We start from the raw sequence: 16624 nt of genomic DNA on the forward strand, positions 1-16624 counted from the left end.
GGCGTTTCGGCCGGGTCATCCGTTTGCCCCGCAAACTGACCCTTCGCATGGCGTAGTGCGCGGGAATTCTGGGGGGGCGCGTGTGGCGGACACGATGTGTCCGCGGTGACATCATTCCGCGCACCAAGAGGGTGTCAGCTACGCCCGAGGGGTAGGCGTGGCCTCTGGATATACACGGGGCGCGCAGCCCCGAGCGAGTCAGTGCTATAGTTGAGCTTTGGAATAGACTCTTTTTGGTTACCTGCGTTGTTGCTTATCTTCTTGGCAAACAAGTCGTGCGCATAGCACCGCACTTCAATATGTTCATTCTCAATGAATGAAAACTTTTATTGCCAGGGAAGAATTTGTCCAATTTTGTCTTGCCCACAAATGGCCACAACATTTCAGCATAGACACATCAAATCAAAACAATTAATAGTACATAGGCACAGGACCATCACCATCATGTCATTCAAGAACAATATTGCCATATGCTGCATTATACCGTTGTACATATATATATATATATATATATATATATATATATATATGTATATGTGTGTGTGTGTGTGTGTGTGTGTGTGTGTGTGTGTGTGTGTGTGTGTGTGTGTGTGTGTGTGTGTACCGGTATTTGGTAGTTGTGCATAGTCTCACTTATCTGAACACACTTACTTCACGAGAAGTATGTCTTAGATTCACTTCAACACATTTATAATTAATGGCTGCAATGACAGATTTTGCCAATAGATGCCAATGTTGAGGCAGCATGTTTCGAAACGTTTCGAAATTGCCATCCCGACATACAAGTGTGTAAGTGTAACTCACGATTTTGAATGCAGCAGAATGTTGAGTCACGTGCCCGAACTACAATCCCGCCGTCCAACGCGCGGCGCCACCTGCTTGTTGCCGTTCAGCAACTTGAGGTAATGTTGTAATTTTACCGCAAGTGCGGATTAATTTGAAGCAACCTTTACTTAATAATTATAAATTTTCCAGAAGTATAGATTAATTTAAAGAAACTTTTACATCATTTATTGTCTCGTATTTCAATGGGGGAAACAGACAGCATCAGTCTGTTTAACACACTGTGTAGATTATTGTAAAATTCCAAAATCATCACATCTCTAAACACCAAATATATCGCGACATATTCCTTAACAACAAATAGGCTATATTTTTTCGAAAAAATTATACAGCGTTCAAAGCAGCGATCTGTTATCATATACACCGCCCAGGTTCAATTTTTGGTTTGAATGAAAAAATATCAATTCCCCGTAGGTTTGGAATAATTTGAAACAACTTTGACGTTATAATTTTTTTTTCTCCGAGGAGCTCTTACGTTATAATTTCTGTGTTTCAGGGTGGGATTGACAGGCAGCATTAATGTTGTGTTAAGGACGGGACACGACCACATAGATACGTCTCGGACAGACTGCTTTAATCAAGCACACACACAACGTCGGTCAACTCCAGCCCAACATGGCGGGTGCCGTAAAACATCATCATCGCAAAGCAAACATTAATTCACAGCACTGATGTAACATGCCAGTGGCAGACATAACATTTCCCTGCCTTTGGAAAGTTCAGGTATGGAAGCTGGCAGGGAGGCAGGCGCATGCACACTGAAATCTGAAGGATCCGACACCTTCCGTAGTCGGCGAGCATGCCAAAGGGAGCCATCAGTCAGCTGGAATGTAGCTCGGCCCAGCTGGCGGCTGACTTCAAGGGGCGAGGACCAGAAGGAGCACAGTTAGTTGTCACGATGAGGGCGACGGGTTCTGACCCAATCCGAGACCTGGATGGTGGGCGTCTTCACCCTGTTTTTCCTGTCAAAGCGCTGCTTCATCTGGCGTTGGTGCTTGTTAACGGCCGCCTGAGTGTTGTGAGCCGGAGCCTGAGCTGCTGAGTGCCGGAACCTCTCCAGGAGCAGCTGCAGCTCACGTCCGACCATCAGTGATGCCGGTGAGACCCCGGTGGTGGAGTGTTGCGTCGTTCTACAGTGTAGCAGTGTCTGGAGTAAAGCCGTTTGAAAAGTGCAGCCCTGGGCCAGGTGTGCTCAGATGCTGTTCTTCAGCGTTTGATTGAAACGCTGTGCTCCCCCATGGTAGAATGCTGTGTGGATGTGGCGAACCCCACGGTCCTCCAAGAATGAAGAAAACTCTACTGTGGTGAATTGAGGCCCATTGCCAGTGATGATGGCTTGAGGTGGCCTCCAGCATGCAAACAGCATGTCCAAGATGTCCTCTATTGCTCTAGTAGTGACTGTCCCCACGGGGGTCACTTCCTGCCATTTGGAGTGCAGGTCATAGGCCACCACCAGAAAGGGCTGGTGATGAGGCACACTATAGATTTCACCACAGATGTCCAATTGAATATGTTCCCACGGCTGGGTTGGCCAGACGAGTGGCTGCAAGGGAGGCATAGCTGGAGGCCCGGTTTTGCCACTGACCAAGCAGGTGGCGCAGTCCTTTACCATGGTGTCAATGTCCCGATCGATCCCTGGCCACCACACCACGTCCCAACACCTCTGTTTGAGCTTCATTATGCCCAAGTGGCCCTCATGTGCCATCCTCAAAACACGCACACGCAGGGCACTTGGGACGACAGTGCAGAGCCTGTGGGTCACACAGGTGTTGTTCCAGCAGGACAGGTCATCTTTCACCCGGGCAAATGGTGTTAGCTCCTCTGGCACACGGGATGGCCATCCAGTCCTGATGAAGATGCAGAGAGTTGAGAGGATGGAGTCCTCAGAGGCCTCCTGGAGCTCCTGGAGGGACACTGTGGCTTGGCGAGGAGAGTGAAGCAGCTGAATGAGGTCGTGCTCCCCACATTCAGAGTAGATGATAGAGGCTGGGGTGTAAATAGAGCGGGAGAGTAGGTCTGCCACAACATTGTCCTGCCTAGGCGTAAACTGTAGCTGAAATTTGTATTGGTGGAGGTGTTCGGACCATCGGTGCAGTTGGAGCAGTCTGTGGCGGAGGTAGCCAGCAGGACTGTGAGAGCTTGGTGGTCGGTCCGGAGAGTGAACAAGCAGCCATACAGATACATATGCTACCCGTTCACAAGCCCAGACACAGGCCAGTGCTTCACGTTCACCCACAGAATACCTTTGTTCTGTAGGAGTCATGGCCCGGGAAGCAAAGCCGATGGGCTTCTCCACATGATCCTGCAGCTGTGAGTGCACAGCCCCCACGGCAGCAGCTGACGCATTGCAGGTGATGGGGGTGGGCCTGGTGAGGTTGATGTGAGCCAGGACAGGTGGTGTGGTAAGGTGAGACTTCAAGAGGCAGAAAGCCTCAGCGCAGGCTGGCGTCCAATCCGAGGGCTCGTCCTTTCAGAGCAGCTGGAGGAGCGGTGCTGTCATAGTGGTGTATTGGGGCAGGAACCGCAGGTAATAGGCTGTCATGCCATGGAAAGAAGCGACATGGGCAGCTGACGTGGGCTCCAGGATGCGGTGGATGGCCTCGATGTTGGACTTAAGTGGAGAGATGACACTAGCTGACAGGCGAAATCCCACAAACTCAATATCCGGCACAGCGAACATACACTTTTCACCATTCAATGTGAGGTTGTGTTTGGCGAGCGACTCAAACACTCTGTGCAGGCACTCGTTGTGGATGGGTGCATCAGGCCTGTGTATGATGATGTCATCTAGGTAAACTGTGTAAAGCGATCAACTGCGATCAATTGTCGTACGCGTTTATTCACTCTGCCGATCAAGGCCCGATTCACAGCAGCGCCATCCGAGCTCTGGCGTAGGGATACAACCCGGTCCCGGTGTAGGGATACAATGGTGAACATTTGCACTGCATACATGACATCCTCCCCTTTAAGTCCAAAATTACCAAGAGCAATACGTGCTAGATTTCCAGAATTGACATTTCAAAAGCAACATTTCCAAACCATGTGAAAATATGTGTGCAAACGGTTATGAGAATAATGAAAATACGTGAAAATAGAACATGTGTCAACGTGAAAAAAAAACATCTTCAAAGATTCAACCGGTCGGGTGCTTTTCTCTCACGCATTGAGCGTCGCGGTGTACCAGTGGATACAGAGTCCGAGGTGATTCCTTTGGGTCGCGGTGTACCAGTGGATACAGAGTCCGAGGTGATTCCTTTGGTCTCCACGAAGGGTGTAGCGTTTGCAGAGGTTTTCGGGGCATCCGAGCCGGCTGGAGCGGCCACGACGATCTCCGGCAGTGGCGGGTCGAACTGTTGTCCTGACTGTGACGATGCTACAGGCTCCATCGACTCACAGTGACGGTAGGTTATGTGGTCCTGATGTCGACGAATTTCGCGGCCGTCCTGCAGGCGAATCACACTGGACAGTGGACCTGGCTTCTCGATGATGTCTCCCGGTAGCCACGTCGCACCTGCACCAAAATTTCGGGCAAACACTGGATCTCCAATGTTGATACATCGACTGTTGGACGTCTTATCGTGCACCAACTTTTGATTAAGCTGGCTCTGATAAACATTTGATGATATGTCTGGTTTGAGATTGTCAAGTGTCGATCTCAAGTGTCGTTTCATCAATAACTCAGACGGAGCTGCACCGGTTGTTGATTGTGGCGTGATGCGGTATTTGAACAGGAGACGAGACAGCTTTGTTTCCAGGGTTCCCTCCTGAAGTTTCTGCAATCCGGATTTGATGATTCCCACGGATCGTTCGGCCAAGCCATTTGAAGCCTGGTGATGTGGGCTGACAAACTTATGTTTGATGCCGTTCCGACGTGTGAACTTGGCAAACTCGGTACTGGAAAAACACGAACCGTTATCACTCACGATCATCCTGGGCAGACCATGAGTGGCGAAACAGCGTCTGAGTCTTTCGATGACAATGGCTGACGTAGTACCACGCGTCACATAGGCATCAATCCATTTTGTGTGCGCGTCCGTAATTATTAGAATCATGCTGCCGTTAATAGGCCCGGCATAATCGAGATGTAGGCGATGCCACGGTTCGCTGGGCCATTCCCAGGGATGCAGTGGCGCTTTCGCAGGTGTATTCCGGGTGCTCTGGCAGGGGTAACAATGTCGAACATGATGTTCGATATCAGCATCAAGATTCGGCCACCACACATAGTTTCTGGCGAGTGACTTCATCTTCACAATCCCGGGGTGACAGTCATGGATTTCATCCATGACCCTGGAACGCAGATTTTTCGGGATCACGACACGACATCCCCAGAGTAGGCAACCATTTTCCACGCTGAGTTCGTTTTTACGTGCTTTAAAAGCCGCAAAACCTGGGTCACCCTCAGGTAGCAAATGCCATCCAAGCTGTACAGCCTGGACAGTTCTGGACAGAACGGGGTCTCGTCGAGTATGAGTGCGGATCTGGCCGGAATCGACAGCACAATCTTCCAGATGATCCATCAGTGCGATAATGGATCCTGGTGTAGGCGAATCATCAACGGATTCTGGAAGGGGTAACCGACTCATGGCATCTGCATTTGTGATAGACGAACCGGGCTTATAACATATGGTGTAGTCATAAGCAGCGAGAAACAGGGACCAGCGGATGATCCTGGGCGGTAGTGTGTCAGATGTCGCCTTAGTTGGACCAAACAGACTGATCAGCGGCTTGTGATCAGTGCGAATCGTGAAATGATGTCCAAGAAGGTACTGGCGAAATTTGCCGACGCCGAAAACGATTCCCAATCCTTCCTTGTCAAGTTGGGAATAGTTTTTCTCTGCCGGGGACAACGTTCTGGATGCAAATGCAACCGGTCTTTCCGTACCATCAGGCATCACGTGCGATAATACACTCCCCACTCCATACCGACAGGCATCGCATGTCAGCACAAGATCCTTCTCTGGATCAAAATGAACGAGAACATTGGACGATTTGAGCAGATCCTTAGAGGTCTGGAATGCTGATTGTTCAGTAGACCCCCAGCTCCAGGAGACTCCTTTCTAGGCTGGGCCAAATCGGAGGTGATTTTCCTAATTCAATGTAATTTACCTAAACGTTGTGAGTGAGTATCAGGAACAAAATCATGAAAAAAAAATTCAAAAATATTGACGTTTTACGGTCAGACAGCCCGTTACCATAGCAACAGTTACAGCCGACTCAAAAAATGCCTAAATTGACGATTTCTCAAGCTGTGTTTGACCCCCAGAGTTGATTCTGGTACCAAAAGATGCAGAATTGAAAGCCAAGGATGACTGGATAGCGTAACAATGTCTGTGACACAATTCAATACCACTTTTATCCAAAAAACTGATTTTTGTCTGAAATTTCAAGCATATTTATGGAAAAAAATTGAAAATTTTGCTTTTTAATCATAGGATAACCATTAATCAAATTAAATTTACTTTAAATTGTCTTTTACAACCTTATATTGTCCAGTTTTTATAACTGTTATAACGTTGTTTAAATTTGGCCATCTTAATTTCAATAAAAAAAAGTTAACAAAAGTAGCATTAATTTTAATGCCTGCTTTCGGTTGTTACTGTAACCATTCATCAGGCAAGTATGCTGTTTTTGTTTACTTTTCTCATTCAAACATTATATTAATCATTGTTTTTTTTATTGCAGTACATCACATAGGCAATTAGGCATGGATACAAAAGCCAAGACCGTGTTGTGGCTCTTCGAAAAGTGTCCCCCCATCTTCAATCTACCAGGAAACTAGGGATTCACTGGCTCATTCTTGCTCAATAGTGTATGGCCCCACCACAGGACCTAATGAACAGCTGTTCAAGCGACTGCTCAACACTTGGAGTGAATTGGACCAGGGCAACTACACATTGGTCGAGGTGTCTGCTCAACAGAGAGAGCTGGCTGGCCATGTACATGCCACCATCACCTTCCTTCAGACGTGGATGGAGAATAGCACAAAGGAGACTCTTCGACACGACTACCTGGAGCTGGCACACCTCACACTGCTGTTTCTTGGAGGGACTGTCCCTGATGGTATGAGGACCATCACTATCAAAGCTCCTGGGGCATTCCACCACGCCCGTTGGATGAGCAAGACTTTATACACTATAAAGGTGGCACTCTTCCGTCGGCAGCTGGGAGATATCTACACACCCGAAGGGCTGGAAAACATAACCAGTCTCGCTGCATTCATGTCATTCTTCTACACTAAAGCGTGGTTGACATGTACCAGTGCTGCAGATGCACCATCTAACGACCTGTACCTGATGAAGAACCTCCTCAAGGCTGAGGCCAGTATCGCAAGGAATCCAACAAAGTGGCCTGCCAAATTTCTGTCCTTTGTGACTGTGGCCTGAGAGAAGCTACAAAACCATTTGTGGTACCTCTCAGAGAGATTGGTCTCTTTGGCACTCTTCTCGGACAGAACGTCATCTGACAAGCAGACTATGAGAAGGGCTATGCGCAGGTACCATGGGACTGCACATAACATGATACAGGAGATGCCAGCCTCACAGCAATTGGGGAGTAAAGCCCTCAAAGACTTTGTTGGTTACGACTCTTGGAGCATGTTTGAACTCTTGGGTATTGACTCCAGTTTTGTCAAGCTCCCCATTGCACAGTGGCCCACCTCAGACAGCTATCGTCATGGCAAGGAAGTTGTGGCCAAACTCCCAGTTGTCAATGATGCAGCAGAGCGGACACTTGGACTCGCCACAGATTTGAACACTAACAAGGCCCCCAAATCTGAGGCGCAGCTCCAGGCTCTATACAGGGTTGTGAAGGGTGTCAGGAAGAAGCTGCATGGACTGGCAACATCCACAGGTTGTGACTAAGAAGTCATTGGCCTCCATTGATTACAATTGGGACTAGGTTTTTTATTTTGTTATCAATGTTCAATGTCAGACCTTAAATTTGAGACAAAAAAGCTTAATCAATGACAAAAGTTAATTTAAAGTACATTTAATTTGACTATAGCTCTGATTAATGATTATCCTATGATGAAAAAGCAAAATTTTCATTTTTTTTTCAAACAAATGCCTTAAATTTGAGATAAAAATGAGTTTTTGGGATAAAAGTTGTATTGAATTGTGTCACAGACATTGTTAAGCTATCCAATCATCCTTGGCTTTCAATTCTGAATCTTTTGGTACCAGAATCAACTCTGGGGGTCACACACAGCCTGAGAAATCATCGATTTTAAGAATTTTTTGAGTCGTCTGTAACGGTTGCTATGGTAACGGGCTGTTTTACCGTAAGACGTCAATATTTCTGAAAAAAAATTTCATGGTTTTGTTTCTGTTACCCAGCCACAACTTTTAGGTAAATTACATCCTTGTAGTATGAAAAATTGAAAATCACCCCTGATTTGGCCCAGCCTACTCCTTTCCTCAAAAGCCGATAAAGGGGGCCCAAAACGTCGGTCACATTCGGGATGTAACGACCATAGAACTGAAGCAAACCAAGGTATGACTTCAATTCGGTCACATCTCGTGGAGAAGGCGCATCCTTGATAGCTCGGACTTTCTCATCTGTCGGGTGTAGACCCTCGGCATCAATCGTATGACCCAGGTACGTGACTGATGGCACCATAAACTTGCACTTGTCTCGACGCAAACGTAGGCCGGAGTCCGAAATCTTCTTCAGAACTCTCTCCAGGTTCTGTAGATGTTCCGCGTCCGTACGACCAGTAACCAGAATATCATCCTGGTAACAAACGACGTTGCGTTCGGCGGCAAACAAACTGTCCATGACACGCTGATAAATTCCAGGTGCAGATTTCACTCCAAAACTAAGTCGGTGGTACCTATACAACCCACGATGCGTGTTGATGGTAAGATACTGTTTCGAATTCTCGTCCAAGCAGAGCTGTAGATAGGCGGATTTGAGATCGAGTTTCGTAAAAGTCTTGCCTCCCGTGAGACGAGCATAGAGGTCTTCGATCCTCGGGATTGGATATTTATCCAATGAAGAACACCTGTTCACGGTCATTTTATAATCTCCACATATGCGGATGGACTGGTCCGATTTTATGACCGGAACGATGGGCGCCGCCCATTCGGCATACTGGATTTGCTCGATGATCCCCAGATTTTCAAGATGATCCAGTTCCTTGTCAATCCGCTCACGCAGGGCGAAAGGGACTGGGCGAGCCCTGCAAAATATAGGATTGGCATCCCGGTCAACCCTGAGTTTAGCCGTATGTCCTTTCAAGGTTCCAAGCTCATCCTTGAAGACATCCGGGTACGTATCCAGCACATTTTTGAGTGTGTATGCTGCGGTAGGAGAAACGTTGGCTGCCCGGAGTTGATGAATGCTTTCCCACTTCAGTCGAATTATGCTCAACCAGCTCCTGCCGAGTAAGGAAGGGCCCTTTCCAGGAATGACGATCAGGGGTAGGTGAAACTCACGGTTATCGTAGCCCACCGTGACATCACATGTACCGCAGGGAACAATCTTCTCACCTGTATAGGTGGAGAGTCCATAGGTAGTAGGTTTCAGATGGGGTCGGTCAGCATCACTCCACAGGTTTGTGAAAACAGCATGGCTGATGAGCGAGACGGCCGCACCAGTGTCGACCTCCATTTGCAATGGTCGATTGTTGACGACAACATTGGCAAGAAGAGGGTCCCGCCTATGGTGAGAATCAATATGAAGCAGGTCATACGATTCTGAGTTGTCGGAAACAGAGCTCACCTGGTCAAGCTCGGGTTCCTCCGAACCGATAAACTGATGAATCTTGTCAGCAGCTTTTCCTTTTCCCGATTTGCGAGTGATGCAAGCTGGAGCAATATGGCCAGTTTTCGAACAGAAATGGCAGGTGGCATCTTTGAACCGACATGTCTCCGGAGGGTGCTTTCCGTTGCACCGAAAACAGTTGTTGTGGGTTTGAGACTGCACTGGCTTCTGACGAGGAGCCTTGTTCCAACGTTGTGGCTGAACATGATCCAACCGATTCACAGCAGGGCTGGTACCAGATGAGCGAGTGGCACCGATGATTGTAGCGTTGCGTTCAGCACTTTCCATGGAAATGGCGGTGCCTCTGGCATTTTGGAACGTCAGTCTTCTCTCAGCAAGCAGGCGTCTACGAGTGCGGTCATCGGCATCTGCATTTGGTCGTCGGCACCTCATGAGGGTCGAATTCATCGATATGGCCGAAAGATGTCATGGTCTAGATGTTTACCTTCGTCGCCATGTAAAGTATCTCGACAAACTGCGATCAATTGTCGTACGCGTTTATTCACTCTGCCGATCAAGGCCCGATTCACAGCAGCGCCATCCGAGCTCTGGCGTAGGGATACAACCCGGTCCCGGTGTAGGGATACAATGGTGAACATTTGCACTGCATACATGACAAACTGCCACTCCTGGAATCCCTGCGAGGATGGAGGACATCACTTTCTGAAAACAGCTTGGGGCTGAGCTGAGCCCAAAATGCATCCTAGTGTAGTGGAATACCCCAGCGTGGGTGATAAACGCCGTGAGGTCCCTGCTATTGAGGTGGAGGGGCACCTGGAGATATCTCTGGCGAAGGTCCAACTTAGAAACAAGAACAAAAAGTTTTAATTAAAACAAAAGCCGCGTCGATGTTACACAATGCCTCGATGCAGCTGTGCCTATAACGTCGATGTTATAGGCACAGGACATTCCTATTGATTCGATTACTTGATGTTATTTTGTGCAAAGTGAAAATATATCTCGGCAATTTCCCGTGTGTGGCGACGAATTTTTAATATATCTCGGCATTTTCCCGTCTGTTATTTCAGGCGGTGTATGACTGACCATGCCGCGATTTAAAAAATATATATCTCGGCAATTTCCCGTGTGTGGCGACACGTGAACGAAGCTATGCTCCTCTCTCCACATTATTGTGACGACGTATAAATTAAATATTTCATCGTGACGATTGTCATCAAATGGACGAATTTTTAATATATCTCGGCATTTTCCCGTCTGTTATTTCGGGCGGTGTATGACTGACCATGCCGTGATTGTAAAAAAATATATCTCAATGGACTTGAAGTTACAGGCCTTTGAGAATTCATTTCGTTCTATAAAGGGCAACTTTCATCGGATTTTCTTCCCCTTTTTTTTCAACCGAGTCTAAAACTATGTTAGCGACTGTGAAAAATGAAATGATATATCGAATTTGATTTGAAATAAAACTGTGTGAGAGAGGAAGACACCACGGGCCTACAAAACAGGCCTCAAAGCTATGCGAGTTAATGAAATGGTGGATATTTGTTTATATGAAGGCTCTCCCAGAATGGGTGGAGCTATGGTTCCCAGAATGGGTGGAGCTTTGAGGTTTTGTCTTCTCTGCAAGAACAAGAAGAACAAGAAGAAGAAGAAGAAGAACAACAGCAGAGGGCACTCTATGAGCAGCGTCTGCGACACGGCTAAAAACGGTGGAGCCATAGAACTGGGTGGTCAGTTCCTCAGATGTGGGCAGGGGGTCTTTGTCTGGGTTGACAAACAGCCCTGTTTACTGCACGAAGGTCCACACAGATTCTTAGTCCTCCCGACTTTTTCTTGGCAACCACCAAGTTGGAGATCCAAGGGGCCGCATTGACAAGTTCAATAATTCCAGCTTCCAACAGTAGCTTAAGTTCAGCAGACACTTCGTCATGGAGAGCGAGCAGAACGCGTCACAGTGACTGGATGACTGGGATCACCGGAGAGTTGAGCAGGGGCTGGTGGGTAAAGGCAGTGAGGCAACCCAGTTTGTTAAACAGTGTGGACCATTCCTGCTGCCATGGGGAAGCGACCTGCAGAACAGCTGACCCACTGGCATCCATCTGGGAGAAACCTAGCTTTGTGTAGAGGTTGAGGCCTCGGAGGTTGGCACCCCACCGGGCAATGTGGATTGTGAACCCAGTCAGGTGCTTGATGCCGTAGTGCACAGGCAGCTGGAGGGTGCCCACAATGTCGATTTTGGACCTGCCATACCCACAGAGGGCAGTAGAGTGGTGTTGTAGTGGCTGATGAGCGAAAAACCGTTTATAAGTGTCCAGGTTGAGCAGAGACACTATAGTCCCTGTGTCCAATAGCAGGGGCACACACACACACATCATCTAGCTGAACGGCACAGGTCTTGAAAGCCACCGGTCTGGACCACACATTGTGCATAATGGTGGGCGCTGTATGGGGAGCCTTTGTGGTTCTGGCGTTGTAGCAGGGGCAGAGCAACTCACTTTAGAAAAATGATTTAGTTTGCGACACTTCCTGCATATCTGCCCATGTGCAGGACAATCTGGTGCTCACGGGCATGGAAAGCAGAGCCACAATTACCAGAGCGCTCTCAGGGGTGTGCACTCTGCCATTGCATTTGCTGCACAGATGGGCCTGGGTCTGTATGAGCAAGGCTATCATACTGCTGCAGAATCTGTGCCGCCTGCTGTGGACCTGTGCAGGGGAAAGTCTGCAAAGCAGCAAGTTGAGCTGCACAGTCGGTGGCGCACTCCACTTGAAATGCAATTTCCACAGCTTTTGAAATGGAAAAATCGTCCTGTTCTAGTAAAACGTTTTTTCGATGAGCAGATCCCTAATCATCGTCTTGCAGGGGCCCGAATTTACAAGAGTTTATAATTTACAAGAGTTTATATTGCTAAGCCTCTCAAGTTCGCAACGTACTGGTGTACTGACTCACCCGCCAGTTGTTGACGCTGTGTGAAGAGAAACTGCCAGAGAAGAGCATTCTGTGGGGTTGAGAAGTGTTTCCAGGAGCGCCATAGCCATCGTGAATGTGTAATCAGTGCCCAGCATCCCAAATGTCCGCTGGCCTTCCACATCCAGGCAATGGAGCAGCAAAGTTTTATTTCGTGCATCGCTCACGTCTTCCAAGCTGAGCGCGACAACATAAGTTTCAAAAGACTGAATCCAGTGAGTCCATGGCACGGGAGGCTCTCCTGGCAGAGCGAGGAAAGGAGGAGGTGGTGGAAGAGAAAATTCAGCCATGCTCATCTCCAAATGTTGTGTTGAAGAAGGTACGGGACCGCATATATGAGTTTCGAATGGACTCCTTTAATCAAGCACACAACGTCGGTCAACTCCAGCCCAACATGGCGGGTGCCGTAAAACATCATCGTCGTAAAGCAAACGTAAAGCAAACATTAATTCATAGCACTGAGTAACATGCCAGTGTGCAGACATAACAATTAGCCCATTATATATACTCGTACACCTGCTCACTATGGGATCGGCAGGGGGGTCATGTTATTATCCTTATTATTATTGCCAATTATTATCACTATTACTCATGATGGATCAAGTCATTCAAAACATCAGACCGTGCCTCACAATTCTAAATTCTCGATAGTAAAAGTTATTTCCATAAGGGTTAAAATCCTTCCTCTTCTCCAATGGCTTGATCTCAGATCATCAATTTGGATTCAGACCAGGTCATTCTACTCTGAACATGCTGCTTCTGCTTTCTCAACAATGGATGGAGGTCCTCAATGCCAAACAGGAAATCAGAGCTGTCTCACTTGACATATCACGTGCCTTCGATACGGTCTGGCACCCCGCTCTGCTCACCAAACTCTCCTCTAATGGTATCCATGGAAACCTCCACGCATGGCATGCCGACCTCCTCTCTAGTTGCAGTCAACGTGTGGCCCTGAATGTAGTTCTCTCATCTCCCCTTCCTGTTCAGGCTGGAGTTCCCCAAGGCAGTGTTCTGGGCCCTGTGCTTTTTCTGGTATGGTCTTCATTAATGATATCTCCGACTCTCTGCAAAATCCTCTCTATCTCTTTGCTGATAACTCCACTCTCTGCCGCTCCATATCTCAACCCTCAGATCGGCAGGCAGCAGCCTCTTCACTCACTGCAGACCTGCACAAAATCAGAAACTGGTCAAACAAGTGGAACATGTCCTTCAATCCTGACAAATCTCACACTCTCACTTTCTTTCCTTAAAGACCGTCTGGACAACCCTCCCATCTACTCTCTTAATAATCCTCTTGAAGAAGTTCTGTCACTCAAGCTTTTGGGTCTCACTATCTGCCATGATCTGTCCTGGGAAAACCACATTTCCAAGCTGGCCTCCAAAGCCAGTCACCGTCTGGGCATCCTCCATCGTGCAAAGTCCTTCCTTGACACACCTGAACTCCTCACCACATACAAAGATTTCATCCACAGCTCAATGGAATATTGCTCTCTCCTCTGGGCTGGTTCTCATGCCTCACACCTAGCTCGGCTTCACGCTGTTGAAACCAAAGCTTTCAGAATCATTGGAATCTTCCACGATGAAGCTAACTCCAAGGGCCTTTCACTCACTCACCGCAGGCAGGTTGGTGGTCTTTCTATCTTCTACTGACTCCTCTCCGGCCTTGCTCCCACTGTTCTGTCTCTGCTCTGTCCCCCAAATATTTCTCCAGGTCGCACAAGATCTGCCAGCAACCCTCTTCTCGTGAAACTGCCAAAATCAAGACTCTCTATTCACCTTCACTCTTTCATTCCTCTTTTCTCCCGCCTCTGTAACAAACTCCCACACTCTCTTCAATCCCACTACTCCCCCCAGGTCTTTAAAACAGCTGTTCACCACCATCTCTTGTCTTCCCAAATCCAAAACCTGATCCTTTCTACCCCCGTTAAAACACACCAAATCCGCCTCTTTCAATCCACAACTTCTTTCCTGAAATTACTAGTAGTGTTCATTTGCTTTGCATTTGCATAAAAACATTGCCTCAAACAGGGAACCATGATTGTCATGGGGCCCGCAAGGCTAACCCCCGCTCTAGCGGGGAAAATGGCCTTAAAACGACCATTCATTCATTCATTCATTCATTTCATTTGTTCATTTGCTTTATACCGTGTATCCCTTCCTCCACCCCAGCCCTCCCCCTTCCACAGATCTACAGACGTCCCTATTCTCTACTGTTGTTGTGCTTGTGTGCTTCCCTCTTTCATCCTCTTGTCTCCCGCTCCCTTCATTGTATGTTTTATGTGTCTGTGCATGTTTTCATGTTCAATGTGTGTTAGCTATTACACGAGCCTCGATTCTGTTAAAATATATATGTATATTTGAGGTCAAATTTCTCCACTATTTTATTCCATAGGCGACTCCATATAATGAGTGGATACCAGAGATAATGTACCATGTGGCAGGTGGTGCTTATCGCTCCCATTAAGGTACAGCATAGCTGGATGGGATACCTTAATGGTGGTTCACCACTCATGGTATGAAATCGCATAATGACTGGTATATAACTGAAAGGTTTTCATAGGAATAAGTGTATGCAGGTCTCACTGCGTTGCCCTGATGAAGCCCTAACAAGGGCGAAACCAGGTCGGTAACTGTGCGTTTTTGTATGCACTTATGACAATATCTGAACTAAGATCTAAATTACGCACCATCGGATGGCTCTTCCGGAGCTTGGCAGGCAAAGCGCACGTATGTGACGGTGACGTCACATCGTGCACTCATTAGGCTGGAGAACTTAAAATATAATCTGATATATATATAAATTTAAATAAATAAATAAAAATAAATAAAAGACATACGTTTGACATGCATATGTGGACAATCGATCGCAAACGGCAGGGTTAAAAGTTCTTCTTCTTTACTTTAATGACGAATGGCGGAGTATTGCAGCGGCTTCACCGCTTAAAAACAGACAGAACAAGAAAAAGAGCAATCAGAGATTGCAAACCCTCTCCAGGATGTATTTTCAGTGGTTTTTAAGTGGTTTTAAAGTTTCAGTGGTTCAGTGGCTTTTGTGTTAAAACAAATATGGCGGCCAAACCACGTGATCAAAGACGTCATCGTTAGTTTTTTCTCCACTATTTTATTCCTCGACTATGCTCAAGAAATTTCATCTTGATCGGATGACGTTTTGTACTTGTCAAATTATGACGTCAAAATGGAGGCACCTATGACATCATCATTCACAGATGTTATTCCACATGGAGAGTTCTTTACAATGAGCCATGTCTCAATTTTTTCTATTCAGTGCTTTTGGAGATATAGACGATAGAGGTGCAAAGTTTTTCGGTTTTTCCAAGATGGCGGCCGAACCACGTGACCGATGAGGTCATCATTATTTTTTTTCTCCACCAATTTATGCCTACATGACTCAAGAAATTTCATCTTGATAGGATGAAGTTTTGTACTTGTCAAATTATGACGTCATAATGGAGGCACCTATGATATCATCATTCATAGATGTTATTCCACATGGAGAGTTCTTTACAATGAGCCATGTCTCAATTTTTTCTATTCAGCGCTTTCAGAGATATAGAGGTGCAAAATGTTTCGGTTTTTCCAAGATGACGGCTGAACCACGTGACCTATGACATCAAAATTATAAAAATAAAAACAAAAGGTGGAGTTGCACCTCTGGTGGAAATTTCCTGTCAATCAGAGCAACGGTTGCAGAGAAAATCATATTTATTCTGTGCGGACAAACAGACAAGCAAACAAACAGACAAACAGACTCAAAAGCAATACCCTCTTCTCATTCGAGGGTAACAAGAACGGAATCTAACAGCAGCGTAGCCGGGCTTGTAAAATAAACCACAAACACATATGATTAGCTTTTTAAACAGTCGCTAATGCTGTTCATAACATTAAACAAAGAAATTTGGAGGAATCCTGACATCCCTGAGGTACGCTTTACTTACAGAACTGAGCGAAGATCTACTGTAATCTATATACCCCACAAGGTTTGGGTAAATAATATGACCCTTCCTGCCGGGCCTATAAGTACTGTGTCATTGGAAGAGATGTTACGCCGATGCTTTCGATATTTTATGG

This window comes from Myxine glutinosa, chromosome 11 (genome assembly GCF_964187855.1).
Source record: "Myxine glutinosa chromosome 11, kmMyxGlut1.1, whole genome shotgun sequence".
In the NCBI taxonomy this organism is placed as follows: domain Eukaryota; kingdom Metazoa; phylum Chordata; class Myxini; order Myxiniformes; family Myxinidae; genus Myxine; species Myxine glutinosa.